Source organism: Bos javanicus, chromosome 8 (assembly GCF_032452875.1).
Source record: "Bos javanicus breed banteng chromosome 8, ARS-OSU_banteng_1.0, whole genome shotgun sequence".
Lineage (NCBI taxonomy): Eukaryota > Metazoa > Chordata > Mammalia > Artiodactyla > Bovidae > Bos > Bos javanicus.
Window position 1 is genome coordinate 100,169,724 of NC_083875.1, and position 20,665 is coordinate 100,190,388.

The window sequence follows — 20,665 nt, forward strand, 5'->3', positions numbered from 1 at the left end:
GAGCTTCTTTGGTCTGGAAATGGAGGCAGAAGGGACCGTGGTTTGTGGGTGAACAGAGTGGACAGCCTGGCACAGGGCTTAGTGCTCTGAAGTCAGGTGCATCTGATTTCCCAGCGCTGCGGCGGCATGGCTGAATGACCTTTGGCGTGCTTGTCACTTTTCAAAGCCTCAATTTCCTCATCTGTATAATGTGGGTAACGTTAGCACCTCCCCTGCTAGGGGCGTAGTGAAGAGGAAGCCAAGAGGGGTACATATGACCAACTGCCGGTCTAGGAGTGCCACAAAGATGCTAATCATTGCCAATTCTGGCATGGTGCCTTGGGGAGAGGAGGCTCGCGACGTGACCTCACCCAGGCACCATGTGCTCTTCCTGTATGTCCATATCTCACAACAGAATGGTGACGATCAAACAAGGTAACATGCATACAGGCTGTAAAACCAGACTTGGAACATTGCTGTCCAAGAAGGACTTGATAAACATCAGCTAAAAGACTCAGTAAATAAAAACTACTATTCATTGGAATGAATAGTGTGAAGGAGACCCTGGATAAGGTTTCTAGGCTGCAGGTATTGTCGTGCCCTAATAGAAAGGGTCAGCTTTGCATCCCATAAAATATATATATATATATATATATATATATATATATATAAATTCTTTCTATGCCAGAAAATGCCACTTGAATTTATTCTGGTGATTAAATATCACACCCAAACGAACCCAAAGTGCTGGAGCAGTTGATCTGGTATGTGTTTGTTCATCCCACTGCTGCTGCTGCTGCTAAGTCACTTCAGTCGTGTCCAACTCTGTGTGACCCCATAGATGGCAGCCCTCTAGGCTCCGCCGTCCCTGGGATTCTCCAGGCAAGAACACTGGAGTGGGTTGCCATTTCCTTCTCCAAGGCATGAAAGTGAAAGGTGAAAGTGAAGTCACTCAGTCATGTCCGACTCTTAGCGACCCCACGGACTGCAGCCTACCAGGCTCCTCCATCCATGGGATTTTCCAAGCAAGACTACTGGAGTGGGGTTCCATTGCTTTCTCCATGTTCATCCCACAGAATTTTAGTAAACTCATGCTTTGTGCCAGACATTGTGTATCAGTCAGCTTTCTCTTTGTATCATGCTGCTGTAACAGGCAGCCCCACCAAAGGTTTCTTTCTCACTTATGCATTATATCAGCTGTGGGGCTGATATGCAGCTCTGGTCCAAGTGTCATCATTCTAGGACCGAGAGAGAAGGAGCAGCCTCTATAAAGCACAAGCTATTTTCATGACTGTGGGAAAAAGGAATAACAGAACATCAATGGCTCTTAAAGTGCATGCTTTGATGTGGCATGTATAGGTTGTATTCCATTGGCCAAGGCAAATCATGTGACCCAGCTTTGCATTAGTAGGGTAGGAAGTATTTTCCTCCTGTAAGGCTGCACGGTCAATTCTCTTGGTCATCAGTTCAGTTCAGTCGGGTCCAACTCTTTGCTACCCCATGGACTACAGCACGCCAAGCCTCCCTGTCCATCACCAACTCCCAGAGTTTACTCAAACTTATGTCCATTGAGTCGGTGATGCCATCCAACCATCTCCTCCTCTGTCATCCATTCTCCTCCAACCTTCAATCTTTCCCAGCATCAGGGTATTTTCCAATGAGTCAGTTCTTCACATGAGGTGGCCAAAGTATTGGAGTTTCAGCTTCAGCATCAGTCCTTCTAATGAATATTCAGGACTGATTTCCTATAGGAAGGACTGGTTGGATCACCTTGCAGTCCAAGGGACTCTCAAGAGTATTCTCCAACACCACAGTTCAAAAGCATCAATTCTTTGGTGCTCAGCTTTCTTTATAGTCCAATTCTCACATCCATACATGACTACTGGAAAAAAAAAAAAAACCATAGTCTTGACTAGACAGACGTTTGTTGGCAAAGTAACATCTCTGCTTTTTAATATGCTATCTAGGTTGGTCATAACTTTTCTTCCAAGGATTAAGCATCTTTTAATTTCTTAAAAGGTGGCTGCAGTCACCATCTGCAATGATTTTGGAGTCCCCCAAAATAAAGTCTGACACTGTTTCCACTGTTTCTCCATCTATTTGCCATGAAGTGATGGGACCAGATGCCATGATCTTAGTTTTCTGAACGTTGAGCTTTAAGCCAAATTTTTCAGTCTCTTTCACTTTCATCAAGAGGCTCTTTAGTTCTTTTTTTGCTTTCTTCCATAAGGGTGGTGTCATCTGCTTATCTGAGGTTATTGATATTTCTCCCAGCAATCTTGATTCCAGCTTCTGCTTCATCCATTTTGCATGATGTACTCTGCATATAAGTTAAATAAGCAGGGTGACAATATATAGCCTTGACAGACTCCTTTTCCTATTCAGAACCAGTCTGTTGTTCCATGTCCAGTTCTCACTGTTGCTTCCTGACCTGCATACAGATTTCTCAAGAGGCAGGTCAGGTGGTCTGGTATTCCCATCTCTTTTAGAATTTTCCACAGTTTGTTGTGATCCACACAGTCAAAAGCTTTGGCATAGTCAATAAAGCAGATGTTTTTCTGGAACTCTCTTGCTTTTTCGATGATCCACCAGATGTTGGCAATTTGATCTCTGGTTCCTCTGGCTTTTCTAAAACCAGCTTGAACATCTGGAAGTTCACGGTTCACGTATTGCTGAAGCCTGGCTTGGAGAATTTTGAGCATTACTTTATTAGAGTGTGCTGCTGCTGCTAAGTCGCTGCATTTGTGTCCAACTCTATGTGACCCTATGGACAGCAGCCCACCAGGCTCCTCTGTGCACAGGATTCTCTAGGCAAGAATACTGGAGTGTGTTGCCATTTCCTGCTCCAACTAGCATGTGAGATGAATGCAGTTGTGCGGTAGTTTGAGCATTCTTTGGCATTGCCTTTCTTTGAGATTGGAACAAAAACTGACCTTTTCCAGTCCTTTAGCCACTGCTGAGTTTTCCAAATTTGCTGGCATATTGAGTGCAGCACTTTCACAGCATCATCTCTTAGGATTTGAACTAGCTCAACTGGAATTCTATCACCTCTACTATCTTTGTTCATAGTGATGCTTCCTAAAGCCCACTTGACTTCACATCCCAGGATTCTGGCTCTAGGTGAGTGATCACACCATCGTAATTAACTGGGTCGTGAAGATCTTTTTTGTACAGTTCTTCTGTGTATTCTTGCCACCTCTTCTTAATATCTTCTGCTTCTGTCAGATCCATACCATTTCTGTCCTTTATTGAGCCCATCTTTGCATGAAATGTTCCCTTGGTATCTCTAATTTTCTTGAAGAGATCTCTAGTCTTTCCCATTCTATTGTTTTCCTCTATTTCTTTGCATTGATCGCTGAGGAAGGCTTTCTTATCTCTCCTTGCTATTCTTTGGAACTCTGCATTCAGATGCTTATATCTTTCCTTTTCTCCTTTGCTTTTCACTTCCCTTCTTTTCACAGCTATTTGTAAGGCCTCCCCAGACAGCCATTTTGCTTTTTTGCATTTCTTTTCCATGGGGATGGTCTTGATCCCTGTCTCCTGTACAATGTCACGAACCTCCATCCATAGTCCATCAGGCACTCTGTCTATCAGATTAGTCCCTTAAATCTATTTCTCACTTCCACTGTATAATCGTAAGGGATTTGATTTAGGTCATACCTGAATGGTCTAGTGGTTTTCTCTACTTTCTTCAATTTAAGTCGGAATTTGGCAATAAGGAGTTTATGATCTGAGCCACAGTCAGCTCCCAGTTTTGTTTTTGCTGACTGTAGCCAGGCTTCAGCAATATGTGAACCGTGAACTTGCTGATGTTCAAGCTGGTTTTAGAAAAGGCAGAGGAACCAGAAATCAAATTGCCAACATCCTCTGGATCATAGAAAAAGTTCCAGAAAAACATCTATTTCTGCTTTATTGACTATGCCAAAGCCTTTGACTGTGTGGATCACAATAAACTGTGGAAAATTCTGAAAGAGATGGGAATACCAGACCACCTGATCTGCCTCTTGAGAAATTTGTATGCAGGTCAGGAAGCAACAGTGAGAACTGGACATGGAACAACAGACTGGTTCCAAATAGGAAAAGGAGTTCGTCAAGGCTGTATATTGTCACCCTCTTTATTTAACTTATATGCAGAGTACATCATGAGAAATGCTGGACTGGAAGAAACACAAGCTGGAATCAAGATTGCCGGGAGAAATATCAATAACCTCAGATATGCAGATGACACCACCCTTATGGCAGAAAGTGAAGAGGAACTCAAAAGCCTCTTGATGAAAGTGAAAGTGGAGAGTGAAAAAGTTGGCTTAAAGCTCAACATTCAGAAAATGAAGATCATGGCATCCGGTCCCACCGCTTCATGGGAAATAGATGGGGAAACAGTGGAAACAGTGTCAGACTTTATTTTTCTGGGCTCCAAAATCACTGCAGATGGCAACTGCAGCCATGAAATTAAAAGACGCTTACTCCTTGGAAGGAAAGTTATGACCAACCTAGATAGCATGTTCAAAAGCAGAGACATTGCTTTGCCAACAAAGGTCCGTCTAGTCAAGGCTATGGTTTTTCCTGTGGTCATAGATGGATGTGAGAGGTGGACTGTGAAGAAGGCTGAGCGCCGAAGAATTGATGCTTTTGAACTGTGGTGTTGGAGAAGACTCCTGAGAGTCCCTTGGACTACAAGGAGATCCAACCAGTCCATTCTGAAGGAGTTCAACCCTGGGATTTCTTTGGAAGGAATGATGCTAAAGCTGAAACTCCAGTACTTTGGCCACCTGATGTGAAGAGTTGACTCATTGGAAAAGACTCTGATGCTGGGAGGGACTGGGGGCAGGAGGAGAAGGGGATGACAGAGGATGAGATGGCTGGATGGCATCACTGACTCAATGGACGTGAGTCTCAGTGAACTCCAGGAGTTTTGATGGACAGGGAGGCCTGGCGTGCTGCGATTCACGGGGTCGCAAAGAGTTGGACACGACTGAGCGACTGATCTGATCTGATAGAGCTTCTCCATCTTTGGCTGCAAAGAATATAATCAGTCTGATTTTGGTGTTGACCATCTGTTGATGTCCATGTGTAGAGTATTCTCTTGTGTTGTTGGAAGAGAGTGTTTGCTATGACCAGCGTGTTCTCTTGGCAAAACTCTATTAGCCTTTGCCCTGCTTCATTCTATACTCCGAAGCGAAATTTGCCTGTTACTCCAGGTGTTTCTTGACTTCCTACTTTTGCATTCCAGTCCCACATAATGAAAAGGACATCTTTTTGGGGTGTTAGCTCTAGAAGGTCTTGTAGGTCTGGGCATAGACTTGGATTACCATGATATTGAACGGTTTGCCTTGAAAACGAACAGAGATCATTCTGTCTTTTTTGAGATTGCATCCAAGTACTGCGTTTTGGACTCTTTTGTTGACTATGATGGCTACTCCATTCCTTCTAAGGGATTCTTCCCCACAGTAGTAGATATAATGGTCATGTGAGTTAAATTCACCCATTCCGTCCATTTTAGTACGCTGATTCCTAAAATGTTGACATTCGTTCTTGCCCTCTCCTGTTTGACCACTTCCAGTTTGCCTTGATTCATGGACCTAACATTCCAGGTTCCTGTGCAGTATTGCTCTTTATAGCATTGGAACTTGCTTCCATCACCCAGTCACATCCACAACTGGGTGTTGTTTTTGCTTTGGCTCCATCTCTTCATTCTTTCTGGAGTTATTTCTCCACTGATCTGCAGTAGCATATTGGGCACCTACTGGCCTGGGGAGTTCATCTTTCAGTGTCCTATCTTTTTGCCTTTTCATACTGTTCATGGGATTCTTAAGGCAAGAATACTGAAGTGGTTTGCCATTCCCTTCTCCGGTGGACCACATTTTGTCAGACCTCTCCACCATGACCCGCCCATCTTGGGTGGCCCTACATGGCATGGCTCATAGTTTCATTGAGCTAGACAAGGCTGTGGTCCATGTGATCAGATTGGTTAGTTTTCTGTGACTGTGGTTTTCAGTCTGTCTGCCCTCTTGGTCATGTGTGAAGACATATAATCCTCTTACCAGGATTATAATCTGCCTTACCAGGAAGGCAGAAAATAACTGGGTATAATAATAGAGTCTGCCAAAATAAGATATGGTCTGTGTATCTAATTTTTATCTCACAGTAATCCTATGGGGTAGTTATTATCCCCATTTTACAGAGTGGAAAATTAAGTCTTGGTATGGCTATCTAAGGGGCTTCCCTAGTGGCTCAGTGGTAAAGAATTCACCTGCAATGCAGGAGTTGCAGGAGATGCAGTTTCGATCCCTGGGTCGGGAAGATCCTCTGGAGGAGGGCATGACAACCCACTCCAGTATTCTTGCCTGGAGAATCCCATGGACAGAGGAGCCTGGTGGGCTACAGTCCATAGGGTTGGACACGCTAAGACACTAGAGCAAGTTAGCATGCACTCACACTTGGCTAACTAATTAGCTGAGGACGAAGCCGGCAGTGAAGCTGGCTGTGATGGTGTGGACCTTGACCTGGGCAAGCTGCTTGACGACTCATTTTCATATAGATGTTGTCATTCAATAAATATTTATTAAGCACCTGCTATGTGCCTGGCACTGTACCAGATGCTGGAAACAGTGACTTGCATGGCAGAGGCTATTTCTACCCCTCGTGTCTAGAGTCCAGTGGCAGAAAGAGGTAAACAAGAAGGATGTAAGGCATTAGCATGCATCCAGAGGAGAGATTAGGGCAGGGTAAGAGCCCAGGGTGGGGGCACGTCTCTGATAACAGCTCAGAAGCTGAGAGCTGGAGGACTGTGGGACATGACTCTCATCAAGGCCCTGCCTGGCAAGGGTAGTGCCACGGCCAGTTTTGGGTTCAGTACTCTAAAGGGCACGCCCAGGAGCTCAATGCTGATGAGCACATGCCCAGCGTGTTGCTAATGGACCTTGCCAAGGCAGTGGGTGTATGGCAGAATGCTGCGATCGTGTCTGATCCAAACCCTATTGCCCTCCCCTGGGGGCTGAGCCATGCTTGCCACAAAGAACAAAGACCTAGAGACTTGAAAGTCAGTCTGAGAGAGAAAGGGAAACCCAGATTTGGTCTGATTTTGAATCAGCACCATGAAACATGTTGTTTACGTGGCCCAGGCAACCAAAGCACACGGCATTCACTTCCCTAAACGGCTTTCATTTTCCAGGCGAGATAATAAAAAGGAGAAAGAAAGAAATCCCCTGCCATGATTTGCAAAGTGTACCCAATCATTGTAAGAAAAACCCCTTTCTTCTCACAACTTCCTTTTTGTGGAAACACGGGCCCCAGAATGAGGCCTGCCTCTGTCAACCCAAGCCATCAAGTGCTAACCAGTTGCCCCTCCAACAAAGATGGTCTGTGCTCTGAGACACGTTGTTCTTTAAAGGGACTAACCCCTAACTACAAAGCTGCCACAGCTTCAGCCTGTCCCTCTCGGGATGAGAAAGGCATCAGAAACGGGAGAATTTATGCTTTAGAAAGAGGTGACTGTTACCAGTTTGCTATGGATATGTACATCCCTCAAAATTTTAGACCATACCAAAACCAAATCTAAATAGACATATGGATGGTTATATATGTGAAGGGCTTCCCTGGTGGCTCAGATGGTAAAGAACCTGCCTGCAATGCAGGAGACCTGGGTTCAATCCTTGGGTTGGGAAGATACCCTGGAGGAGGGCATGGCAATCCACTTCAGTATTCTTGCCTGGAGAATCCTCATGGACAGAGGAGCCTGGAGGGGTACAGTCCATGGGGTTGCAAAGAGTTGGACATGACTGAGTGACTAAGCACATATATGTGAATATATATAAATACTTTTCTGATCTGATCTGAAAGCTGCAGATGGAAACTGGTGTGCTTTGAGTTTATATTCCCTTTGAAACTGTCTTGGGGTTTAGATAGGAGCCTGTTCTAAGCAGACCGACTCAGGCCCAGGACACAGGCATGGAGTAGAAAGGGCAGTTCAGTTCACTCAGTCATGTCCAACTCTTTGTGACCCAATGGACTACAGTTCGCCAGGCCTCCCTGTCCATCACCAACTCCCAGAGTTTACTCAAACTCATGTCCATTGAGTCGGTGATGCCATCCAACCATCTCATCCTGTGTCATCCCCTTCTCCTCCTGCCTTCAATCTTTCCCAGCATCAGGGTCTTTTCAAATGAGTCAGTTCTTCTCATCAGGTAGCCAAAGTATTGGAGTTTCAGCTTCAACTTCAGTCTTTTCAATGAATATTCAGGACTGATTTCCTTTAGGATGGTCTGGTTGGATCTCCTTGCAGTCCAAGGGACTCTTGAATCTTCTCCAACACCACAGTTCAAAAGCATCAATTCTTCAGCACTCAGCTTTCTTTATAGTCCAACTTTCACATCCATACATGACTGCTAGAAAAACCAAAGCCTTGACTAGATGGACCTTTGTTGACAAAGTGATGTCTCTGCTTTTTAATATGCTGTCTAGGTTGGTCATAGCTTTTCTTCCAAGGAGTAAGTGTCTTTCAATTTCATGGCTGCAGTCACCATCTGCAGTGATTTTGGAGCCCAGAAGAATAAAGTCAGCCACTGTTTCCACTGTTTCCCCATCTATTTGCCATGAAGTGATGGGACTGGATGCTTTAAGCCAACTTTTTCACTCTCCTCTTTCACTTTCATCAAGAGGCTCTTTAGTCCTTCTTCACTTTCTGCCATAAGGATGGTGTCATCTACATATCTGAGGTTATTGATATTTCTCCTGGCAATCTTGATTCCAGCTTGTGCTTCATCCAGCCTGGCATTTTGCATGATGTACTCTGCATATAAATTAAATAAGCAGGGTGACAATATATAGCCTTGACATACTCCTTTTCCTATTCAGAACCAATCTGTTGTTCCATGTCTAGTTCTAACTGTTGCTTCCCGACCTGCATACAGGTTTCTCAAGAGGCAGGTCAGGTGGTCTGGTATTTCCATCTCTTTCAGAATTTTCCACAGTTTATTGTGATCCACACAGTCAGCGGCTTTGGCATAGTCAGTAAAGCAGAAATAGATGTTTTTCTGGAACTCTCTTGCTTTTTTTTGATGATCCAACGGATGTTGGCAGTTTGAGCTCTGGTTCCTCTGCCTTTTCTAAAATCAGCTTGAACATCTGGAATTTCATGGTTCATGTATTGTTGAAGCCTAGCTTGGAGAATTTTGAGTGTTACTTTACTAACGTGTGAGATAAGTGCAATTGTACGGTAGTCTGAGCATTCTTTGGCATTGCCTGTCTTTGAGATTGGAATGAAAACTGACCTTTTCCAGTCCTGTGGCCACTGCTGAGTTTTCCAAGTTTGCTGGCATATTGAGTGCAGCACTTTCACAGCATCATCTCTTAGGATTTGAAATAGCTCAACTGGAATTCCATCACCTCCACTAGCTTTGTTCATAGTGATGCTTCCTAAGGCCCACTTGACTTCACATCCCAGCATTTCAGCTCTAGGTGAGTGATCACACCATCGTGATTATCTGGGTGGTGAAGATCTGACCTTGAGACTGACCATGAAGCAGGAAGAACTTCACGGTGCTGGGTGCTGGGTGTGATTCTCCAGCAGGGCTTGTGTTTTCAGGGTCCACCAGGGGAGAAAAAGCAGAGCCAATCCTGGCATCCCATGCACTATGCCTCAGTACTCAAGACAAGTCATATTTTAATACAGTGTTTGAAAAAAAATAATAAAATTAGCAGACTATGGCCGTGGACCATCTGCCTGTGTTTGTAAATAAAGTTTTATTGAAACCTTTTTTTTTTTAATTGGAATGAGTCCAACCCTTATTGGGACTGAGTTTATTCTGTCCCATGAAGTTTTATACATGAGGCAAGCCCTCCCTCACCTCACCCTAGACCTGGCCCTGCCCCATATCCACTCACTCCTCATTCCCTCATCCATCCTACCCCTACAGAGGGACAGGCACCAGGAGACACAGCTTACAGTTATTGAACATGTACTGTATGCCTGGTACTGTCGTACCTTTACACGTATTGCCTCATTTAATCCCTCCCAACAATCCTATAGGTAAATACACTTATTCATCCCATTTCTCAGATGAGGAAACTGAGGCATAGAAAGGCGAAGAAGCTTTGCCAAGATCAGTCAACTAGGAAGGGACAGAGCCAGGGGTCATCTCCAAGCAGTCTGAGGCCTTTGAGGAAGGATGGCCTGAGGAAGGAAGTATGAGCTCTGGGAAGCCATCACAGAGGCAGTGACCTTGAACAGGGTGTTGAAGGATAACTAGGAATTTGCTAGACAGAAAAAATACTTACAGGCTGTGATAGTGGGTGTTTTAGAAGAACAGACCCTCTGGACAGGTTCTCTCTGGTTTTCCTGGGCCCAGACCCTGCCCTGCAATCAGAACAGCAATGAAATAATACAAATAACCAACATTTATGGAGTGCTTATTCTAGGTGCTAGGTATTGAACTAAGTACTTTATGAATATCATGAAATCCTCAAAACTCTTTAATGGCTACTACTCTCATTTCTGTTTTACAGATGTAGAGTCTGGGACTCAAAGAAGTTAAGTAATTTGCTCGAGGCTGCTTAGATAGTAAGTGGCTAAGCCAGAATGTAAACTGAGGGGACACCACTGTACATACCTCCAGGGCCCTGTTCAGATGGTGGTCTCTGCAAAACCCAAGGACCTGGCACCAGAGCTGCCAAAACACTGTGCCCATGTTCTTCCAACTTCATCATGCATGACAGTCACCTTGGCAAGTGAAGTTGCTCAGTCGTGTCCAACTCTTTGCAACCCCATGGACTGTAACCTACCAGGCTCCTCCATCCATGGAATTTTCCAGGCAAGAATACTGGAGTGGGTTGCCATTTCCTTCTCCAGGGGATCTTCCCAACCCAGGGATTGAACTCCGGTCTCCCACATTGCAGACAGACGCTTTACCATCTGAGCCATGGGGAAGCTAGTCACCTTGGAGAGCTTGTTAAAACAAATGGCAGGGCTCCACCCCGAGAGAGTATAATTTGCCAGGTCTGGGGTAAAGCCGGTCGCTTGCATTTCTAACAAGTTCTGGTGATGCTGCTGCTTTTCTGGTCCTGGAACCAAACATTGAGAACCTCTTTACTGCACTGACTTTTAGCAGCAGTAAAATTGCTCTGCTATCCTCGGCTACACTGGGAAACACAAATACTTTGGAAATTGGAGGAATGTTTCTTCCTTCTTGGTACATAGATCAGAAACAACCCACTGATGAGCTTTCAACCTCTCTTTTTCCCAGTTGCCTTTCTTTTCTCTGGACTTCCCTGATAGCTCATTTGGTAAAGAATCCGCCTGCAATGCAAGAGACCCTGATTTCGATTCCTGGGTTAGGAAGATCCTCTGGAGAAGAGAGAAGCTGCCCACTCCAGTATTTTTGGGCTTCCCTTGTGGCTCAGCTGGTAAAGAATCCACCCGCAATGCAGGAGACCTGGGTTCAATCCCTGGGTTCGGAAGATCCCCTGGAGAAGGGAAAGGCTACCCACTCCAGTATTCTGGCCTGGAGAATTCCATGGACTGTACAGTCCATGGGGTCGCAAAGAGTTGGACACGACTGAGCGACTTTCACTTCTTTTCTGTGATGCTTACATTGAGGTTCTTAATTATCCAGGCTCTTAGTATTGCTCTCTGTTCCTGTGAACTTTCATGCTCTGCCCACGTGCTGGTGCTTCCTCAGAATTAGGCAGCTCGCGTCCCACCACCTCTGTTCCAAGTCGGCTATGTTTCCTGGATTGACGCAGATTCCGACCATCAGTGTGAGGGGAGGAGCTTGGTGATTACACGTTTCCCGGTGGTTCTTAAGGCTCTGCAGGGGCCTAATTATACCAAATAGTAATTCCTTCCATGTGTTAGTCAGGAGTCTTTGAGCTACAAGTGGCAAAAACCCAATTTGAACGGATGGTCTGGGAAAGTTGGGCACTTACTGACTCACAGAGCCTGGTCACAGGAAGGGTTAGGGTGCAGCTGGGCCACAGGCATGCCCACCCAGGACTCCACATGCCACTGGCTCTTCATCCCCTGATTCTGCTCCTTTCTGAGTGTCAGTAGCAGCCTTGCAGGCAGGCTCTCTCTGCTCAGCTGGCTGCCATTCACTCTCCAGCCCTCTGTTTTCAGTCCCATCTCCAAATGAGAAGAGACATGGTTCCTGGCTTCTGGGTAGGGCTCTGAGTGGCCCAGCTTGAATAGTGGTTCATCCCTGGATCATTTCAGATGTCCACCCATGCCAAATCTGGTTTGAGGTGGGATAGGCATTTTAGAGGATGTTAGACTGCCCCTCAAATCCCTAAGAAGACTCTTGAGAGTCTCTTGGACAGCAAAGAGATCAAACCAGCCAATCCTAAAGGAAATCAATGCTGACTATTCATTGGAAGGACTGATACTGAAGTTTTAATACATTGACTACTTGATGCGAAGAGCCAACTCGTTAGGAAAGACCCTGATGCTGGGAAAGATTGAGGGCAGGAGAGACAGGGGGATGATAGAGGATGAGATAGTTGGATGGCATCACTGACTCAGTGGACATGAGTTTGTGCAAACTCTGGAAGAAAGTGAAGGACAGGAAAGTTGGTGTGCTGCGTATCGCAAAGAGTTAGACACAACTTAGCAACTGAACAACAGCAACAGCAAACCATAACGCTGTGATGAGTGAAGGAGCATTTCCCAGAAGTCAGAGGTAGAGATACCAGGTGAAAAAAATAAAATCCCACAGGTCTGTGAGCGGGTGAATGGAAGGATACATGCCTTCTCAGCTTCAGACGGAGTCGGCAGCTGTATCAGGTGGAGAGAGGTAAGCCAGGAAAGCCCCAGCCTTGCTGGAGCTCAGAGTCTAGAAAGCAAGCTAAGACATGCGGTGGATGTCGGTGAAGCTGGGTGGGAATTTCTGTGGTTTACAGCAGGACACTTAGCTGTCACAGATGGGTTGAGAAAACCTAGGTTCTCCTGGCCGAACTTAGGTCTTCACCCACCAGCCAGCTGTTGAGCATCCACCATGAGTTACATTCAGGACAACGTGGCCGTATTAAATTAACTTACCGGGATATTTTAAGGTGACGTCACCCTTGCCCCCCATCAGCCAGCCGCTCGCAAAGGTGTTTGTAAAGCTCCCTGAGGAGCATCTTCATCTTGGCTCGTGACGTCCCCATCCTCCTCATGGTGTCACGTCTTCTTTCTCTAACAACTCAGGCTTTCGTGGTCCAAGTCACAGAGGACTTGGACCTCATTAGTCCACCCTGTGGCCTTCAGAGTCAGCAAACTCACTCTGGATCCTGGAGTGGAGATTCTTTCCCATCCTTTCACGTACTTTCTTTTGACTTCCTTGGCATTCTCCCTGGCTCTCCTTGCTATCCTAAACTGTGGCTTCCAGAGTTTTCTAAAGAAAACCTCAGTCATTGTACATCTTCCCCAGTCATTTGACTGTGTTGTCGTGAACACACTTGACCCCGTTTCTCGGAGAGCTGAGCTGATTGGCTGGTGACACTGAGCATCGGGCTCCTCGCTTCCCTTTCTGTCTTTTCCACGTGCCTCTCTGCTCCAGGTCTCCTGTCCTAAGAGACTGGCCATGAAGGTAGAGGCAGAGTCGGAGAACCGCTGTGGCTCAGGAACTTGGTGTGGCAGTGTGGATGGGATCCACGTCACCCATCCCTCTCCTTCCAGTGGGAATGCCAAAGCACCGGCCCCAGTCCACTCCCCGCCAACTTTTGTGAAAATACAGTCAACCAGGTTTCAAGTTGTCTAGAGCCATCTTTGTGCTTCCCACACTGGCAGTACCACTCTCTGTGTCCGTCTTCCCAGGAGCTTCCTTTTGGTCACTGCTTTCATTATCTGTGTTTCCTTGATTTCCAGCATGTGCTTGCACACAGCAGGGGTTCAGTAAATGAACCACCCCTCAAATGGAACTAACGGGCAAACCGGCTCACCTCCTCACGTAGCAGAAAGAGGTGCAGTAGGAACAGCATTTGTTTGGCCAGTTTCCTATGATATTGCTGTGTTTGAGGAATGATAATCAAGAACATCTCTTACATTTGCTTTAAATTCAGAATTGGTTGAAAAATAAGACACAGTGAGCTTGTGGTGGTGAAGCTGATTAGGGAATATGGTTTAGATCTATGGGCTGAACACATCCCTTACCTGAATTCAGCTCTCCTACCCAGTCTTGGACAGGTCTGGATAACGGAAGGCCTCCCCAAGGAGTAGACCGTTGTTTGAAAGACAGAGGTGAGAAATATGTGTCCTTGGGATGCTCCTAACTAAGAGTGGAAAGGCCGCACCACGCATGCTCATGTCCCGATTGCACCTTCTCCTGACTCCCATCTCTGTTATTTTTCATCTCTGCCATGTCTGTAGCATCTGTACCCATTTCTATAATATATAAGGCACTTTCTCAGCCTTATTTACTTGACAGGTAGAAGCTTATAGTCATTAAAAACCTAGTTCTGGAGCTAGAAGGAACATAAACATCATATCCCACCCTGCAGTGTTGTTACCAAGAGTAAAGACTTCAATATACAGAAAGTACACAGAAGAGTGCCTGACGTGGAGTAGTTGCTTAGTAAATTTTTATTTATTTGCAAACAATGAAACCAGAGGTAGACTTGTACAGGATCTCACAGTAAATGGCCAGGATACAGCCCTAACTCAGGTTTTCTGGCTTCACTTCCAGACTTTCAGGAACTTAATCTTTGCTTACTTTTCAAAGCCACTTTGAATATAAAGCAGTAAAAGTGCCTGGAACCCAGTCAACCAGCAAGTATTTATCGAATGTTTACTGGTGTGTACAGGATGTCCTGGGAGGATGCCAGTGGGTGTTGTTAACTACAACTGAACCTGCCTGTAAGCTGTGGGGATGAGCTGAAAGAGTGGAGAGGACAGGGGTGGTAGATGAAGGGAAGCCTTGAATGGCAGGAGCTGGTCTTGGGAGATGGCACCAGGGAGATGGGACCCGCTGAGGCCTGGCTGGGCTGCCCACCTGGCCCCACCAGCCATAAAACTTTCATAAAGATGTTCTGGTCAGAGAAATGCTGCTGAACAGGTTAATTAATCATTAATACATGAATGTAACTTAGCAGACTTCTCCATAACATCAAACTGAGACAAAGAAGGTGAGTGGAGGGGAGGATTTTTGTTTTATTTCCTTCTTCTTTGATCTGGTTTTAAAGGGGGAAGAGCTGTCGGCTCCCTGAGGGTCTTCAAGCCTCATGAAACCAGGCCCCATTCATCCTAAGGAGGGGAAGACAAGATATGGAAGAAAGGCTCAGAACTAGAAATGGTCTTGTCTATTTCAAAAGTTTCCCCTAAAACTCGTCAAGCCTGCAGGAATGCGTAAGAAAAGGGTCTTCTTCTATGGGTGAGAGCGGACACCCTTCTACCAAACCCCTGCTCTTAGGCTAGCCATGTTCAATTTCTGCAGGCTTTTGTGGGCTAGCCTGGAAACCTAAATTTGTTCCTTTGAGAAAGTGTGTCCATGGTTCTGAACACCTAGTGAATGAGGTGGCTTTTGTCAATACATAATACAAAAGAGAAGCTGGTTCCTTCTCAGTTTCTCCTCTACTTTTCCTGTGCCATCTCTCCCCATCTTTCACTGTTATCACTCTTCATGTCTTCTTTTTCTCCCTCCTTCCTTCTCTCCCTTCCCCTTGGCTCCATCTTTCAGTTCTTATTTTCCTAATGCTCATATTCAACGAATAGTTTTGGGTGACCTGCAGAAATGGAAACCAGCATTGAAGAATATACGTAAGATCGCAAAAAATAAGATCCCAGTGATGTAGATGCAGTTTAGATACCTGGATTTTTTACACTCAGTGGCAGATATTCACAGCTATCTTGCTGTGCTTCAGTGAGGTCCTTTGGCCTTAATTGATTGCCTGCTGCTGCTGCTCCTAAGTCGCTTCAGTGGTGTCCGACTCTGTGCGACCCCATAGACGGCAGCCCACCAGGCTCCCCCGTATTTAGAGTCAATTCTGTTAGAACAGGCAGGTAAGGAAGTGGCTGTTAAAATGCCTAAGGCCAGCCTGAGTAGGGAACAGCCATTCTGATTCTGAGAACATTCTTGAACCTAAGTCAGTGGCCCTCAAAGTAGCCCATGTACAAAACAGCATTTGAAATAGCTTACAAACTAGGAAAATCAGGTTTAGGGTTTTTTAATGATTTATCACCCCAAACTGCAATATGGGAAGAGCATTGCTGACTTTGTTTCTTATTGACAAAAACAATTCCTATTGTTTTTGACTACCTGATATGTTCACATGATTCAAAATCTAAATATTATGCAGAGGTACCCATTGTCTTATTTTGAATGCATGTTTCCTATTCTTTCCTCTGCACTCCCCAAAGGGAATCACTTTCAGTAGATGTTTTTATCAATGTGTTCCTGTATGCAAATATAATAAAACTCAAAACCAAATTCCATGCGTTTCCCATTTTTACACCAAAAGTGTGATACTAATACAATATTTTGTATTTTTTCCTTCACTTAACATATTCTGGAGAGTTTTTCATGTCAGTGCATGTGAACTTACACGCTCACAACTGCATAATATTCCATTGTGTGGGTGCCCGTATTCCAAGCTCTGGCTCTGTCCATTTTGCTGAGAGCGTGCCGTGGGTGCTCATCTTCTTATGGAGCTTGCCTGTGCCTTACAGGACGCTCTTCAGAACCCTGTGGTTTGAAGGTCAGTGGCTCGAGACCAGGGCAAATCCTTGTTACTAGGAAACTCACGGTTTGCCTGAGGCCAGGCTCTCCAGATGGAACGCCCACAAGGTATTTCAGTTTAAAACTGTGAGTCAGAGTGGCTAGTGGCATCTAGGAAATTGTTTATTCAGAAAACGAGTATTGAGATATGAATTTATTGCATAAATCACCCTAATTTATGTCTTTTTTCAATTTTGAGGAGAAGAATCATTTAAGAAGAAATAGTTCTGATGGGAATACTAAAAATCATCTAATATATACATGACTTCATCCTTCTTATCAGTCTTGACCGTTTTTTTGGAGCTAAATTCTCTCTTCATTCTGAAATCCTTAATCCTCTCTATTTTTAATCATACTATTTGGGGTGGCTAAAATAAACATGAAGTATGTCAGTATCTTAATTGGGTCTTTAATGAGTATATTCCTGGAAATCTCCTTATATGTGTAATAATGGCAAATCTGCAGAAAACTGACCTTTTAAAGACAACACAAGATGGCTCCTTTTGGAATTAAAAAAAAAAAAAATGCATGCTTTGCAACTTTGGATATTTAGTACATTTAACTTTTTAGAAAACAAGGCACTACTGTTGACTGTTCTTACACTAAACATTTCTATCTATAATGAGGTAAAATATAGGGGCTTTTTTTCCTCCTTATGAAATATGCTTAATTGCTTGTTAAATTCCCCGACTTTTTAAGAAAATGATTATTCTAACTGCACAACCTGATATTTCTTTTGCGTCATTAAATTGGCTTCAGGTGGTAATACTTCATCAAATTCAAAAGAAATCTGATTCCCACACCAAAATCCAGTTCTGAAAACAATCTTAAGCAGCAGTTCAAAATAAAAAGAAAGCTAACATTTAATAAGGCCTTGATATAATGTGCTCCTTGAGTCAACGTTTGAGAGATTGAATGACAGAGAATTGGCTGAAAGCTTAGGGAGGTGGGAGTGCATTCGATGAAATGTAATTAAATGTGTTTTCTTGATGTTTTTGCTGCTGTTCAAGGCAAGCTTCCCAATATGACAGTAATTTGCTTGGCCTTGATTTTTCTGATCTGTCTTAATTTTAGCTGTCAATACTATGAATAACAGAACTCAGTTTCAGTGGTGACTCTTGAGAGTGGAATTCTGAACATACAGCTCTATAACTGCCTACGACAAACATATTCGTATAGCCTTTCCATCTGATATGAATTTGACGGATTTTCTTTTTGTCTGGTTTTTCCCTGCTCCTTGTCTTTTCTGCTGCTCAGGCAGATGCAGACAGTTTTCTTACTGCAATAGCTTCTCTGACTTAGATTTGCTCTTCCCCTTGTATTTATCCAGTTAAAGCACAACTCAGGCTATGCTTATGACATTTTCAGAAATTCATTGTGTAAGAGATGGTGACTGTCTCCCATACTGCTTTTCCTTTGTCTTCTTTCCTCACTGTTTTACAATCCTACCCTTTCTCTTCTTTGAAGTCTGTGTATTTGACAATTTTTGAAAAGATATTTCATACATTTGAGCTATTGTAATAGGGAATTACATCAAGGGAGAAAGCTCCAGATCACTGGCATGGAATGACTTGTTCTAAAAGCATTTCCTAAAACACATGTCACTCCTCCTTCATAGACCTTTCTCTGCCATTCATTTTGTGCAGAAGTTTGTATTCGAGATCTGATGTTGTCTACTTTTTCATAGACTTTAAAATAAAGGTTTCAATTGGACTAATAGTTGATAGAAACAGAATCTAGTGAACCTTTGTTGATCAGCTATCACTGCAGAGTTGGGTTTTCTTCTGATCTTTGGTAGAAGCTGTGTGTGTATTGACGGTGTTACGATTGTGTCCCTATCCTTTTATATTCTGCTTTTCTTCTTCATTATGTGATTTTTCATGTACATATGTCTCTGTATTTTCTAGTTTTTGATAAACAATGTTTAATCTTGTGGTCAGAACATCTCCAAAATACATGTCTTCTCCAAGATGAATTATTATATCAAAGAATACAATCTAATAGCTTCCTGGAGTGCTTTTGCTACAAGTGACAGAAAATTTTATCTTAATTGGCTTAAATAATAAGGAAACAATATAATTGCCCATAAGAAGGACTCCTGTGGTGGGACTGCCTGGAGTGGTCTAATTTCACAACATGGTGACACCCTCGAGGGCTCAGCTTACTTCCGTGTTCCGTTCCTCCGTCCTCAGGGGGTCACCTCTGTCATGTTTCTTCTGGTCTCATGGTCACAGAATGACTGCCACAGTCTAGGCATCACCAGTCCTCATACATCTGATAGTGCTCACTAGAAGATGAGAGGGAAGTTTCTTTCAACCATGTCTTTTTTAAAGAGCAAGGAAACGTTTCCCAAAGATCTCTATCAGGCTTCTGTTTCATTGTTTATTCAATGTTTTGTTGGCAAGTACCTTTCCTACACCAGTCACTGGCAAGGAGCATAGGATTTCTATGGTTGAGTTAGTGAAACACAGGGCCATGTGGAGAACAGCAGCTTACCTGGACCGGATGTGCTCTGTTCTACAGGGGAAGCAGGGTTTCTGCTTACACTTCCTTACATGTACTCTAGATTAGAATACCACTTTCCAGCAGCAACCTGCAAGTCTAAGAGTGTGCTCATTCTTGGACTAAGCTACGTTTCTATCACTTTTACTTATTATTATAAATCTGAAAGGTAGTTGTATAATAAATACAGTTTTAAGGTATGCTTCTTGAATGATAAAGGATATGCAGTCTCTTTAGGATGAGTGAGTCTGTTTTCATTTCCTTTAGTGTTTCATGCTTCTTGAATCTGAAAACCCCAACCCAAGCAATTTTATATAGTGATTGTACAAGGGCATTTGCTAACACTTACGATCCCTAGATGATTTTTGAGTAAGAGACCATATCTACTAAGTAACCCTATATTGCTGGAAATCTTCCTTAGAAGGTACTAAAGTTTAAAAACAGGAAAAAGAGAAAAATGGGAAAAACGAAAAAATGAAGAAGTGTGTTGGGAGGTTGTCACTGCCAAAGAATTCTGGGTACTTGGGTACCGAAGGACAGATGAGTCTAGAGCAAAAAGGGGACCCACCCCTTTGGCAAAGTGCCAGGTGGCTTTCTCCTCCCTTTATGTAAACATCAAATTGTGCCATCCTGTCATCCTGCCCCACAATGATGGAAAGGCGGGCAGTGGGGACCATCTGCTGCCAATTGTCTTAAATCTTCTGCAGCCCCAGAGGGATGTTGCAGTCAGGTTCTCACTTCTCCTCTCTGGTTGCACTCAGCACTATTCAGAAGTGCCTCTCCCTTGTGGGCAGGCTGGTAGGAAGGTAAGTCTTGTTTCATGTCATTATCTGCTTTGCAATTGTAGCTTTTTCTCTAATGTTTACCATTCCAAGTAGGTTATTTTCAATACATTTTTCATGTAAGAGACCTTGCATAGAGGAGCTCTCTCCTGTTGGGGATGACACAGGCGAAGTGACAGAGAGCTCTGTCCTGCCCCAGTCTCAGCTGCTGATTGGGTGTCGGCCCAGAGGAACCTTGCAAGCTTCTCCCAGCACCAGACTAGGTCCATCCTTTCTTTTTTAAGAGTACTTTAAAAATATTTACTTATTTGGCTGTGTCAGGTCTTAGTTGCAGCACTCGGGATCTTCATTCCATCCTGAGGGATCTCACTGCGGCGCAGACTCTCCAGTTGTGGCCTGTGGGCTCAGTAGTTGTGGATTCTCAACTCCTGGGCCACCGGGAAAGTCCCCGGTCCATCCCTTCTATTTCCGTCTAAGTTGTGAGTTGCTGGAGGTGGTTTCCTCCTTGACCATGGACCGTGTGGGCGCATAGATCATATTTTAATTTGTCTCCAATGACCCCACCCTAATCTAAATGCTAAACTGCCACTCCCATTGTTTCCTAAACACCAACCAAGGAGGGAAAATGTGATTACTTCCTAAATTCTTCTTATACCAGGATGGAAAGAATTTAAGGAAAAACAAACTCCTGATGCTCATCACCGCTTAATTCATTTC

At 44.1% G+C, this 20,665-nt stretch overlaps 1 protein-coding gene across 8 annotated transcripts in view; it reads left to right on the forward strand.

The window, feature by feature from the left end:
* PALM2AKAP2 (PALM2 and AKAP2 fusion) overlaps nucleotides 1–20,665 on the forward strand; it is a 511,493-nt gene that overhangs the window by 318,051 nt on the left and 172,777 nt on the right. The gene's annotated exons all lie outside the window — the stretch shown is intronic.